Raw genomic sequence first — 11,008 nt, forward strand, 5'->3', positions numbered from 1 at the left:
TAAAAAATTAAAAACAAATGATAAAAAAAATAAAAAAAAAGACATAGTATGATCTTATCAGAAGAAAAATATGTCAGTAGAAAATTAAATATTTTGGTTCAAATATTAAATCTCTAATATATAATTTTACAAAAAACTAATATTTTTTTTCTTTCTTCTGTAATAATTAATTTAGGGTGATGTATATCCAAGCTAAGAAAGTTGAACATAGTCATTCATTTTTCACCTTTCATATGAAGTCACCGGAACGAGAAATTAGACTTTTTTTTTTTTTTGAGCATTTTTTTAACACTTACTAATTTCTTTTGGCAATAATGGATTTAGGAATGAGGTGATTTGAGAAAATAAAAAAGATGCAAAATAAAATTATTTTTAAAATTCTTGTAATTCGTAAAAATAGTTTTAGCAGTACAATTAACTTATTTGTTTTTTTTTAATTAAAGTTACAGAAATAGTTAATATTAACTACAATGACTTAATGTAATTCTCCTATAACAATCAAACATGTCATAGAAGATATCTAATTTTTTATTTATGAGAGAATTGGCTAGAAAATTTGCATCAGATTTTTTGAAATACTTACAAAAATAATATTCATTCTTTATAACGATAAAAATATTCTCAAAATATTATAAACACAATAAAAATAATAAAAAAATAATTTTTATAAGTAACAAGTAACTTTTATATTTGGTAAATTGTTTATGTATTTAATTTAAAATTTTGTAGGAATATTTAAATAAGTATTTAAAAAATATGTACAAAATTAGATAAAAATTCGATTTCTAGAATTTTTTAATTTTTTAAAAGTATTATTTGTTATTGATAAAAAAAAGTCTTTTTAGCGTAAAATTATTATTTTTTAATAATAAAATTGTCCTTTTTTTTTTAAATTGTATTTGTAAAAAAATTATATCAAAATTTAATTTTAAAAATATTTAGATATTTTCATCGTATTTTCAATATTTTAAAAAAAATATCGTTATAAAAAATTAGGGTTATTTTTGTCGGTGTTTCAAAAATTTCATACGTTTTTGGTCATTTATCCTAGACACATTTGAGATTTAGAAAAGAAATAATATAATTTAAAAAAAATTTAAATGCAGTTATTTTTATGTGAAGTTGAGAGTAATTAAATGATAATTTAGTCAAATCTGTTAAATTATTTAATGACTTTTAACTATTCACTTCACACGAAGTTAACTGCACTTAAAATTTTACCTATAATTTATTAGATGAGAAAGTTTAAAAGGCAGCACTTTTATTAAAATCTAGTCAGTATTTATTTGAGTGTATAATCTCACATCATTAAAAATACTAATGATGAGTAAGGGTAGTAAGTAATTGGTGGGTTCACTAATAATGACATTAACCGGATGCTGCATTAAATCTCCAAAAACGGCATCAACCATTTCATCATCATCATGTTCAGCAGCCCCTTAATCGGTACGAATTAAACATGAGGCAGGAAAAGATCAGATCCACTCAAGACTTTTATACTTCAACACAGTAGTTGGGTAAAAACCAAAACTAAATTAAAGCAATGACCCATAGGTACATAACTATTTATAGATGAGAAATAATCTCTCGGATTTTCCAATTTAAATTTTGTAACAACTAATTTATGCTGTAATATGTTTGAGTGTACGAAGAAACATATCCAGCTATTGATTTACTTCTACCTTTCCGCTTAAATCCATGATTAATCAACCTAAGTTACTGTATTAATCAACTTGATTACCCATCACCCTATTTAACTCAGTAAGAACAACAAAGTAAGTAAGATTGATAAGTTACAAGTTACGTTATTCACGCCAACATGAGATGGAATAAAGGGAGAATTCACCGACAACATTATTATCTTCGCAATAAACAGTATCGCTTCCTACTCGTGATTCAGTTAAATGGAAAATTAGTGGATTTTTCTTTCTCCTTTTTTCTGTGACTAGAATCTGCTCCTAATAAGGGCATGCATATACACGTTGGATTTATATTTTCATCAGGAACATATACATAACATTTTAAACGTCTACCTACCTAGCTAAGTTAGTTAGATAAAATTAGTAATCAACAAGATACATATATAAGCCAATTAAATTAATGCGTTTCTTTTTATTCGATAAACATTACAAAACTTACATCAATTTGTATTTGAAATTGCTGAAACTCAGAAATAATACATCATTGAAAATAAGAGACCAAATTTATTCATTAATTAATCATAATAATCAAGGCTAGGCTCTTTCCCTCCATCCATAGAACCCTATTATTATTAAGGTTACTATTTAATGTATTGAAAACTTCAACAAGTGGCTTAATTAGTTTCTCGTGGGAGCTTAATTATTGTGTGGTGGCCTGGCCGGAGATCAAGGTTTGTTTAAGGGTTCAAATTAAAGTATCACATCCAATATTGTACGTACTTAGCATTTATACCTACCCTTATTAATTAACAACGCTTCTTCCACTCACACCTGCATATAATACATACTTAGCATATATATTATATCGGTTCCGCTACGTTACCAACAGCATATTTGCCAACTTCTGCCAACTCTTATTTATAATTGTGTTTCATAGAAGTGTGTTCATGGATGTGTCTAATAAAAATGTCTTTTTTATAGCTGTATTTAATAGAAGTGTCTTTATAGATATATTTTCTGGATGTGTCTCTTTATATATGTATTTAAAATATATTAATTATTAGACACATCCACGAACACACTTCCATAAAACACAATTATAAATAAGAGTTGGCAGAAGTTGGCAGATAATATGTTGGTACCCTATACTTTTCCATATTATATATATCATAATATTTTTTTTTTAATTTTCACATCAAATAAAGAAATATTAATTAAAGTATTTATTTAAAAAACTAAGATATTATTAGATAACTATATATAAGTAATTATACATCTAATAGAAACTCTTACGCTGATTGTGTGCTAGTATTCGAGTAGCTAGAGTTGAAGAAGGAAGGAAGATTAGGGAAGCCAAAAGCAAAAGTGCAACAAAAAAGGGCTTCATCATCTTATGACTATTAGGAATATAATTAATCAGTGAATGATAATACAATATAATAGAACAGTATTAGTGTCATAATATTATTTTTTAAAAAAAAATTGATAAAAAAATATATAAATAGTTATATTTCAAACAATTAAAAAATACTTAAAGAATACACTTTTATCTTGGACTGCTAGCAGTTCACGGGTTGCTAGAGTTGAAGAGGGTAGGACTCTAGCAGAGGGTAGGAAGGTCATGGAAGCCAAAAGTAAGAATGAAATGAAAATGGCCTTCACGGTGATTAATGGAAACTACTATTGTACTGTATTTTTTTTTTTTTTTTTGTGACTACTACTATTGTAGTGTATATGTTGTCATTTATATTCTCTATTCAATTTCTTTTTGTATAAATAGGGTGAACGCGCATTCATATCGAATTGGATACGATTAAAATTTTGTTTTGATCCGCACTAAAATTATTAGATTGCGTCAAATGGGATCTAATATTCACAATTTTTTAACTTAAATTTGCATATTGCAATCGAATTGGATATCGGATATATCTACAAAATATATAAATATTTTAAAAAGATTATTTTTATTAAAAATTAACAAAATACTATTCTTCTATTCTTTTAAATATGTTTACTCTTAAAATATTATTAAACATATTTTTTAAATAACAAAAATAAAATAAAATAATATATATAATAATTATTAGTTGAAATAAAATATAAAAAAAATATTTATTTATTTATTTTTGTAAATTCGCAAATATGCGGATACGTACATAAAATTCATAATCCAATTCTATTAGTGTGCAGATTGAATTTAATTCGATAATCTTGTAGATAAAATTAATATCATAATTTTCAAATTAAATTTAAATAAATACTGCAGATATACGAATTGGATCAATTAAAAAACACTCATGTTGATGGCTATACATGCAATGCTGTTGTGTATTTATATTGTCCGAAAACCGTGTATGAAGAGGGAAGGGAAGAGATTCAGTTATCCAGCCATGTAGATGTTAAAGTCTAAATAAACATAATAAATAAAAGAAAAAGTATAAATAAATAATTTTTAAAGTCTAAATAAACATAATAAATAAAAGAAAAAGTATAAATAAATAATTTTTAATTAGTTAATATCAAATAATTATAATTAATAATTATTTATTTTGTAATTTTAAAAAAAATAAAATTTAAATAATTATTAATTAATAACAATTTAAAAAATTAGAATTATTAATTGTTATTGATAAATTAAGGTTCTATTTGGTTAATGTATATGATGAGACATAGACATAAAGACACAGACGCTAAAAATATGGACATAAAATATTTGTGTTTATATATTGAGTTTGGCAAAAATTAAAGAACAAGACACACATATTTAAAAAAAAAATTGAGTTATCCTTCGACAAATTTTACTACTATTACTGTATATCTATTATTCCAATTCCAAACACTACATATCTTACCATTAATTGAATTTTATTTCTTCTAATATTTTTTATTTTTTTAATATCATCTTAAATTATTATTCAAAAATTAAATATATAATTTTTTAAAAAAAATAAAAAATTAAAGCTCAGGATTTATCAAAGATTGATCAAAATTTAAATAAATAAAAAATTAAATATACAATGTTTTTTTTAGAAAATAAAAAGATAAATTTGATTGTAGAATCTAAAAGAAGAAGAGAAAAAAGAAAGATTTGAAAAGATAAGAGGACAAATTTTAAAAATTTAATAAAGATAAAAGAGTAAAAAATTAGTATCTCATAAATTGTGTCTCAGTATCTCACCAAATTAAAAGTACATAAATTTAGTATCTTTTGTGTCTCACCAAATCAAACAGACATATGTCATCGTGTCTATATTTCTTCAACCAAACACTACCTGACTGATAATTAAATGATTGGGTATTGATTATCTAACTTGAATTCATAAATAAATTAGAACTTAGAAGACTTGTTCAGTAACATACGTGATAGTAGTGAATGATGACATTTTAAGGATAGTGTAGGCTTGGGATTGGACGAAATTTAAACTATATTAATTATTTGAATAATTTTAGAGACATTCACATTATTATTGCTTGCCAACACTGAAATTCTTATACTAATAATCAAACTTTTTATTTCCATTCAGAAATTGAAGTTTCTCTTATTTCCTAGTGATGGTTAAATGGCTGTGATTATTCTCCGGAGTTTTATACTGTACAATAATAATCATTTCTTATTTTTGTGAATCACCATATACGAAACAAAATGATGAGTCACTTTTATAGAAAAAAATTATTATTTATATATTAAAAATAACCACTAAAATTAGTTACTAATATATTTTTATATAAATATATATAATTTATTTTATTTTTAATATTTATTTATATTACAACATATATATATTTTATACAAATAGTTGATTTTAATGTACACATAATATAGTTGTTTATAAAAAGATAATATTCCATGATTTACTTTAATTTTCACCAGATCTGGGTGATTTAATATTTTCGTAATACTAATAACTAAATCACACTACTCACATAATTTTGTTATGTTAGGGTGCGACAGAACTATATATATATAATTGAAACTCAGTGAAAGTTTTTTTTTTAATATTATATTATTTTATATTTATACCGTGTGGAATTTGAAGGTATGATACATATCTGTTACGACAATATTTTATATTTATATTAAAAAGTATATTGACATTGAAATATATATATATATATATATATATATATATATATATATATATATATATATATATGCTATTTTTAGTAATTTCATATATAGAAGAAGAAAGAATTATTGCAATAATGTAAATGGGACTACCCGGACTAGCTAGCATCAATTTTCTACGACAATTATTCCTTTTTAAGTGATCATCATTTAAGAATTGAAATCTAACTAGCTAGTTGCAGAAAGTAATGCTCTTGGTTTTACGTACCAATTTAAAAGTAAAATTTTGGAACAAATGTAATTTTATTTTATGAATATTTGATGATGACGTAGTTATATATGCTCCAAAGAAAAAAGGAAATCTAATATAAGTAGCAGAAAGTAGCGGTTTTATTTCACAAGCCCTGAAAATTGAAGCAGGCCAATATATGGTTTTATTTCATAAGCACTATTACAACAAACTCAAAGCTGAACGCATATATCAGCACTCTTCCACAGAAATAAAAAACGTACATTGAGTTCGATTATTCTACTGGCTAGTAAAACAAAAACATACACATAATTATATGAATTATTATTGCTTCTTCTTTGACCTCAATTAATTAATGAAGTGTTAGATAATGCTTAATTATTTGGTGGCTGGGGGGCGGCAAGGTTCACCCTGGTATGGATTATTAGCGCTGCATCGTTTATAGGAAGGAACAGGAGTAGGGTTTACAAAAGGACTAGAATGTCCTCCTCCACCTCCTCTTCCCATTCCTTCTGGATAAGCATGTCCTCTTCCATTTGGATTAAGAGCTGTTCTTCCTCCTATTCTATATGCTTCTTTCTCATCACCACCTGCATATTATATATAAGTAATTAACAAAAATTATAAGCGATTAACAATTTTTTTCTCTTTTTTTTTTTATTTTTTTTATAATGGAAGCGTTCATTCTCTAGCATTTTCTAATAACATCATTAATAATTTTTGTTTCGGGCATATTAAGTTTTAATAAAATAAATTAATAAATTGATTTTTGGTTATTTTAGAATATTAGATAAATTATTTTTATTTGTTAAAATTTTATTTGTTACTTTTTAAAAAATGTTAAAAATTAATTTAAGCATATAATACATACTTAGCATATCATATATATATATATATATATATATATATATATATATATATATATATATATATATAAAATCATAAGCATTTTTTAGATTTTCACATCAAATAAAAACATATTAATTAAATTATTTATTTAAAAATTTAAGATAGAGAAAAGGAAAAATAGGTCTCTGACATCTTGTCCTGCGGATATTTTCGTCCCTGACCATTGAAAAATACTTTTAAGTCCCTAACCTTCACAAAACTTGGACAAATCAGTTCCTCCGTCCAAATGCCTCCGTCAGGGACTGATCCATCCAAATACCTCCGTTAGGGACTGATCCGTCCAAATTTTGTGAAGGTAAGGAACTTAAAAGTATTTTTCAATGGTTAGAGACGAAAATGTCCGCGGAGCAAAAGGTTAGGGACCTATTTGTCCTTTTCTCTTTAAGATATTAGATAACTATATATATATATATATATATAATTGTACATCTAATAGAAACTCTTACGCTGATTGTGTGCTAGTATTCGAGCAGCTAAAGTTGAAGAAGGAAGGAAGATTAGGGAAGCCAAAAGCAAAAATGCAACAAAAAAGGGCTTCATCATCTTATGATTATTAGGAATATAATCAGTGAATGAGAGTATAATATGATAGAACAGTTTTGGTTTTGCATAGAGCCACACAATAATCATGTATTTATAGTCACAAAGGTTTGAAGAGTCAAGTAAGACGCCTAGCAAATTAAAAGAAAAAGGTTTCAAGATATGGGTTGGAAAAGTAGATAATGTCCCTAAGAAACTAAAGCAGCAGCACATGCGTCCTACTCAAATTATTGTATCTTTTGATGAAATTATTAAGTGGCAAGTTGACTTGACTAAAAAGATACTTTAGTTAATTTATTCACCTTTTAGTATAATTGGACTCTCCAATTGGGATATTAATCGAGTGACCACAATAACTAACAGAATATTATAAAATTGTTTTTAACTCTTTTTTTTTAATTTACAGTTTAAAATTATAATTTAAAATTTAGAAAATGAGTTTAGAATTTAAAATAAAAATAATTTACTGAATTTACAAAACATTTAATTTCTTAGTTTAACTCTTGTCCTTAATTATTTAGGAACGAATAGAGGAAATTATTACTTCCGTCCAAATGAAATTTTAATCCCAAATTGTTAGATAAAATCATTAATTAAGGATATTTGATTTTTGTCCTGTATTGGCTTGTGATTGAATGATATCATTTGAAGAATTTTCTTAGCTGCTTCTTATGTCATTTTTCTACTTGCGGAATGTTTTTAGTAAGATTTTAAGATAATAATTTTTGATAAAGTAATAATAATATTTTTTAATAAAAATAATATTTTTAAATTATATTATATATAAAAAATTTAATATATAATAAGTTATTTAATAGACAAAATTAAATATTTATATTTAAAAACATTTTAAATGTCTTTATCTAAGTCACGTAATTTAATTTATACCAAATTTAGATAATTTAATTTTTGTAATACTAATAACTAAGTCACACTACTCACAGAATTTTATTATGTTAGAGTGCGACAAGGTAATACAACACAACACTATAAATTAAAATTCAATGAAAGATTTTTTAATCTTATATTATTTTATATTTATACCTTGTGGAATTTGATGGTACGATACAAATATGTTACGACAAAGTGGTCAAATTTGATGGCAAAATGTAGCAGGACTACTATCAATATCAAAACATAGACTCGTATGTATTTAGAAGACTTGATAAAGTACAGCAACATTTATATTAAAAAGTGTATTAACAAATACCAATTAATATAACTAAATTAAATTAATTTAATAATTAATTTATTAGTCTGTTTAAATAAATATAAAAAATTTAAATTATTTTAGTATACTGTATATGAAATGAAAAAAAATGAATATTACAAAAGGAATATATGACAAAAAAAAGAAAAAACAAAACAGAAAGAAAGAAAGAAAAGAAAAACAAGGGAAACGACAAGACTGTGTTCTCATTGATCGGCCATTGGCTTATAAATAAAATGCCAAGGGCGAAGACTTGAAATAAGACCACTAATTATTTGCTTTAGCTATTATATTATGAATTTTTTTTACTTTAAATGAAATTCACGTGTCATCTCTTGCTAAAACATAAAATCCAAAAGGAAATTCATTGACTCATTATTTAAAGAATTTTCTTCTTCTTATGTCATTTTCTGCTATATTTTGAAATCTGACAGCAAAATACATTAGTCAATAAGACACAGATAAACTGTGTAACATGAACATTTAATTAAACTCATCGTCAAGAGAGTTTTATTATTGACAGATTACTATATAAATTAATAATGAAAGCTGCTTCATCACTCCGATCCACCACGAGTGATAAAAGCCAATTTATTTGTCTTCATAGATATGTGTACGTAGTAAATACTCATGTAGAGATATTTTTATGTAAAATTAATAATTGTTAAACGATAATTTAATTAAATTTATTAAATTATTTAATAATTTTTTATTATCAATTTTATATTAAAACAACTCCACGTGAATAATCATTTTATATCAAATGACAACCATATCTTCAAATTAAATGTCACAGCACAATTATGTTGATTAATTCAACAAAAAGAACTTCTTAAGTGCTTCGAGATCAAAATAAATTATAATGCGTGACATCATTTATAAGACTTATATTTTCTGTTATAATTCATGAGTTACATCTTAATCAGAATTACTGTTAATTTTCTTATTAAAATGAGCTTAATCGAAAATAACATTCTAGCTCATTTGGCAAATTTAAAATTCGTAAAAGGATCCTGTGTGTACATTCTATCAACTTCAGTTTCGATTTCTTTTTAAAATTGTAAATTTTGGTATGAAATTGCTGGCGAGGGTAATGAAATCATCCGTGAGGCGAGCTAATGGAGTCCTCAATTAGTTAGGAGCTCTTTCTTTTTTTGCCCCATGTCGTCATTGGGAGGCAAAACAAAAAGAAAGAAAGAGAAGGATGAGGTTTTTCTCGCTTTTGGCATAATACCCCATAGGCTGAGAAGCAAAAGGAGGAATCCGTCCGAGGAGGGCTCGCGTCTGATTAACTAGTTGGTGAGGCAATAGTTTACCAAGGCAATGATCAATAGTTGGAATGATCTTACCTTATTATTTTCTTAAAAAATAAACAAAATTTTCGTAAATAGTAGATATTTCTAAATAAAAAAGTATGTCCTAAGATTTAGTTTTTAATCCGCATATTTTTACCCTTTGTAATTCTTCCTCAGCCAGGTGACATTTGAATATATGAGTATATATTATCTAATACATTAATAAGCTATATAATAACTCAAGCAAGCAATGACAAATTATTTTAAATCAAAACAAAAGCAACAAATCAATATATAATAGGTTTTCTTATCTTTAATTCACAAGAAGTTGAAATAATAGATGACACATGCATAGTCTATTCTCTTCATTAATAGAGATGGCACATTTTTGGATGAGGGATCTTGCATTAGATAGTGCATGCTAAAAACATATTTCGATAAAAAGCACACAAAATGAGTTATAAAAATTAACTTGATAATATGTGTGAACAAAAGCACACAAAATGAGTTATAAAAATCAAGTTGATAATATATATGATGCATTCTATTAAGAATTTGCACATGAAAAATAATTTGGAACAGAAAACAGATTCTCCATAACCATAGGGATAACTCAAATCATCATTCCGTACATATTTTATATATCCAGGGTCCAAACTCCAGAGACCAAAGATCATGGCAACCGTAGCAAAACAGAAAGTTTATGATTCACAATCTGAATTACTATTTCTTTGCATTTTTATTTTGTCACTCGTTTGAAATTCCTCTCAAATTCAAATTCACCATGAACACCATGAAAATGAATGAGCCGTTTTGACGAACAACAATCTGTATATAAAAATTGAGATTACTTTAATGAGAATTAATGTTATGGTGCATAACACCTTTTAACTAAGAATAAAGAATGTGTATGATTTTTGTACAATAGATTCGACTATGTCATGTGTACACCAAAATCAGCGACCAAAATAAAATACATGTTAGAATACAAATACACATCGAAAATAAACTAAACCACACATGTATTTATATTGAAATACATTGGTAGTTGATTTTAGTGTACAAATTGTATTTTTTGTTGAAAAAAAATAATAGCAT

General features: G+C 25.2%; 1 long non-coding RNA gene across 1 annotated transcript; it reads right to left on the bottom strand.

The window, feature by feature from the left end:
• Positions 1-6,078: 6,078 nt before the first annotated feature.
• LOC112766643 (uncharacterized) lies at positions 6,079-7,476 on the bottom strand. The gene is made up of 2 exons (XR_011874878.1): positions 7,312-7,476; positions 6,079-6,546 (listed from the first exon to the last, which is right to left on the bottom strand). It is a non-coding gene; the product is annotated as an uncharacterized lncRNA (long non-coding RNA).
• Between the last annotated feature and the right edge of the window lie 3,532 nt (positions 7,477-11,008).

This window comes from Arachis hypogaea, chromosome 17 (genome assembly GCF_003086295.3).
Source record: "Arachis hypogaea cultivar Tifrunner chromosome 17, arahy.Tifrunner.gnm2.J5K5, whole genome shotgun sequence".
In the NCBI taxonomy this organism is placed as follows: Eukaryota; Viridiplantae; Streptophyta; class Magnoliopsida; order Fabales; family Fabaceae; genus Arachis; species Arachis hypogaea.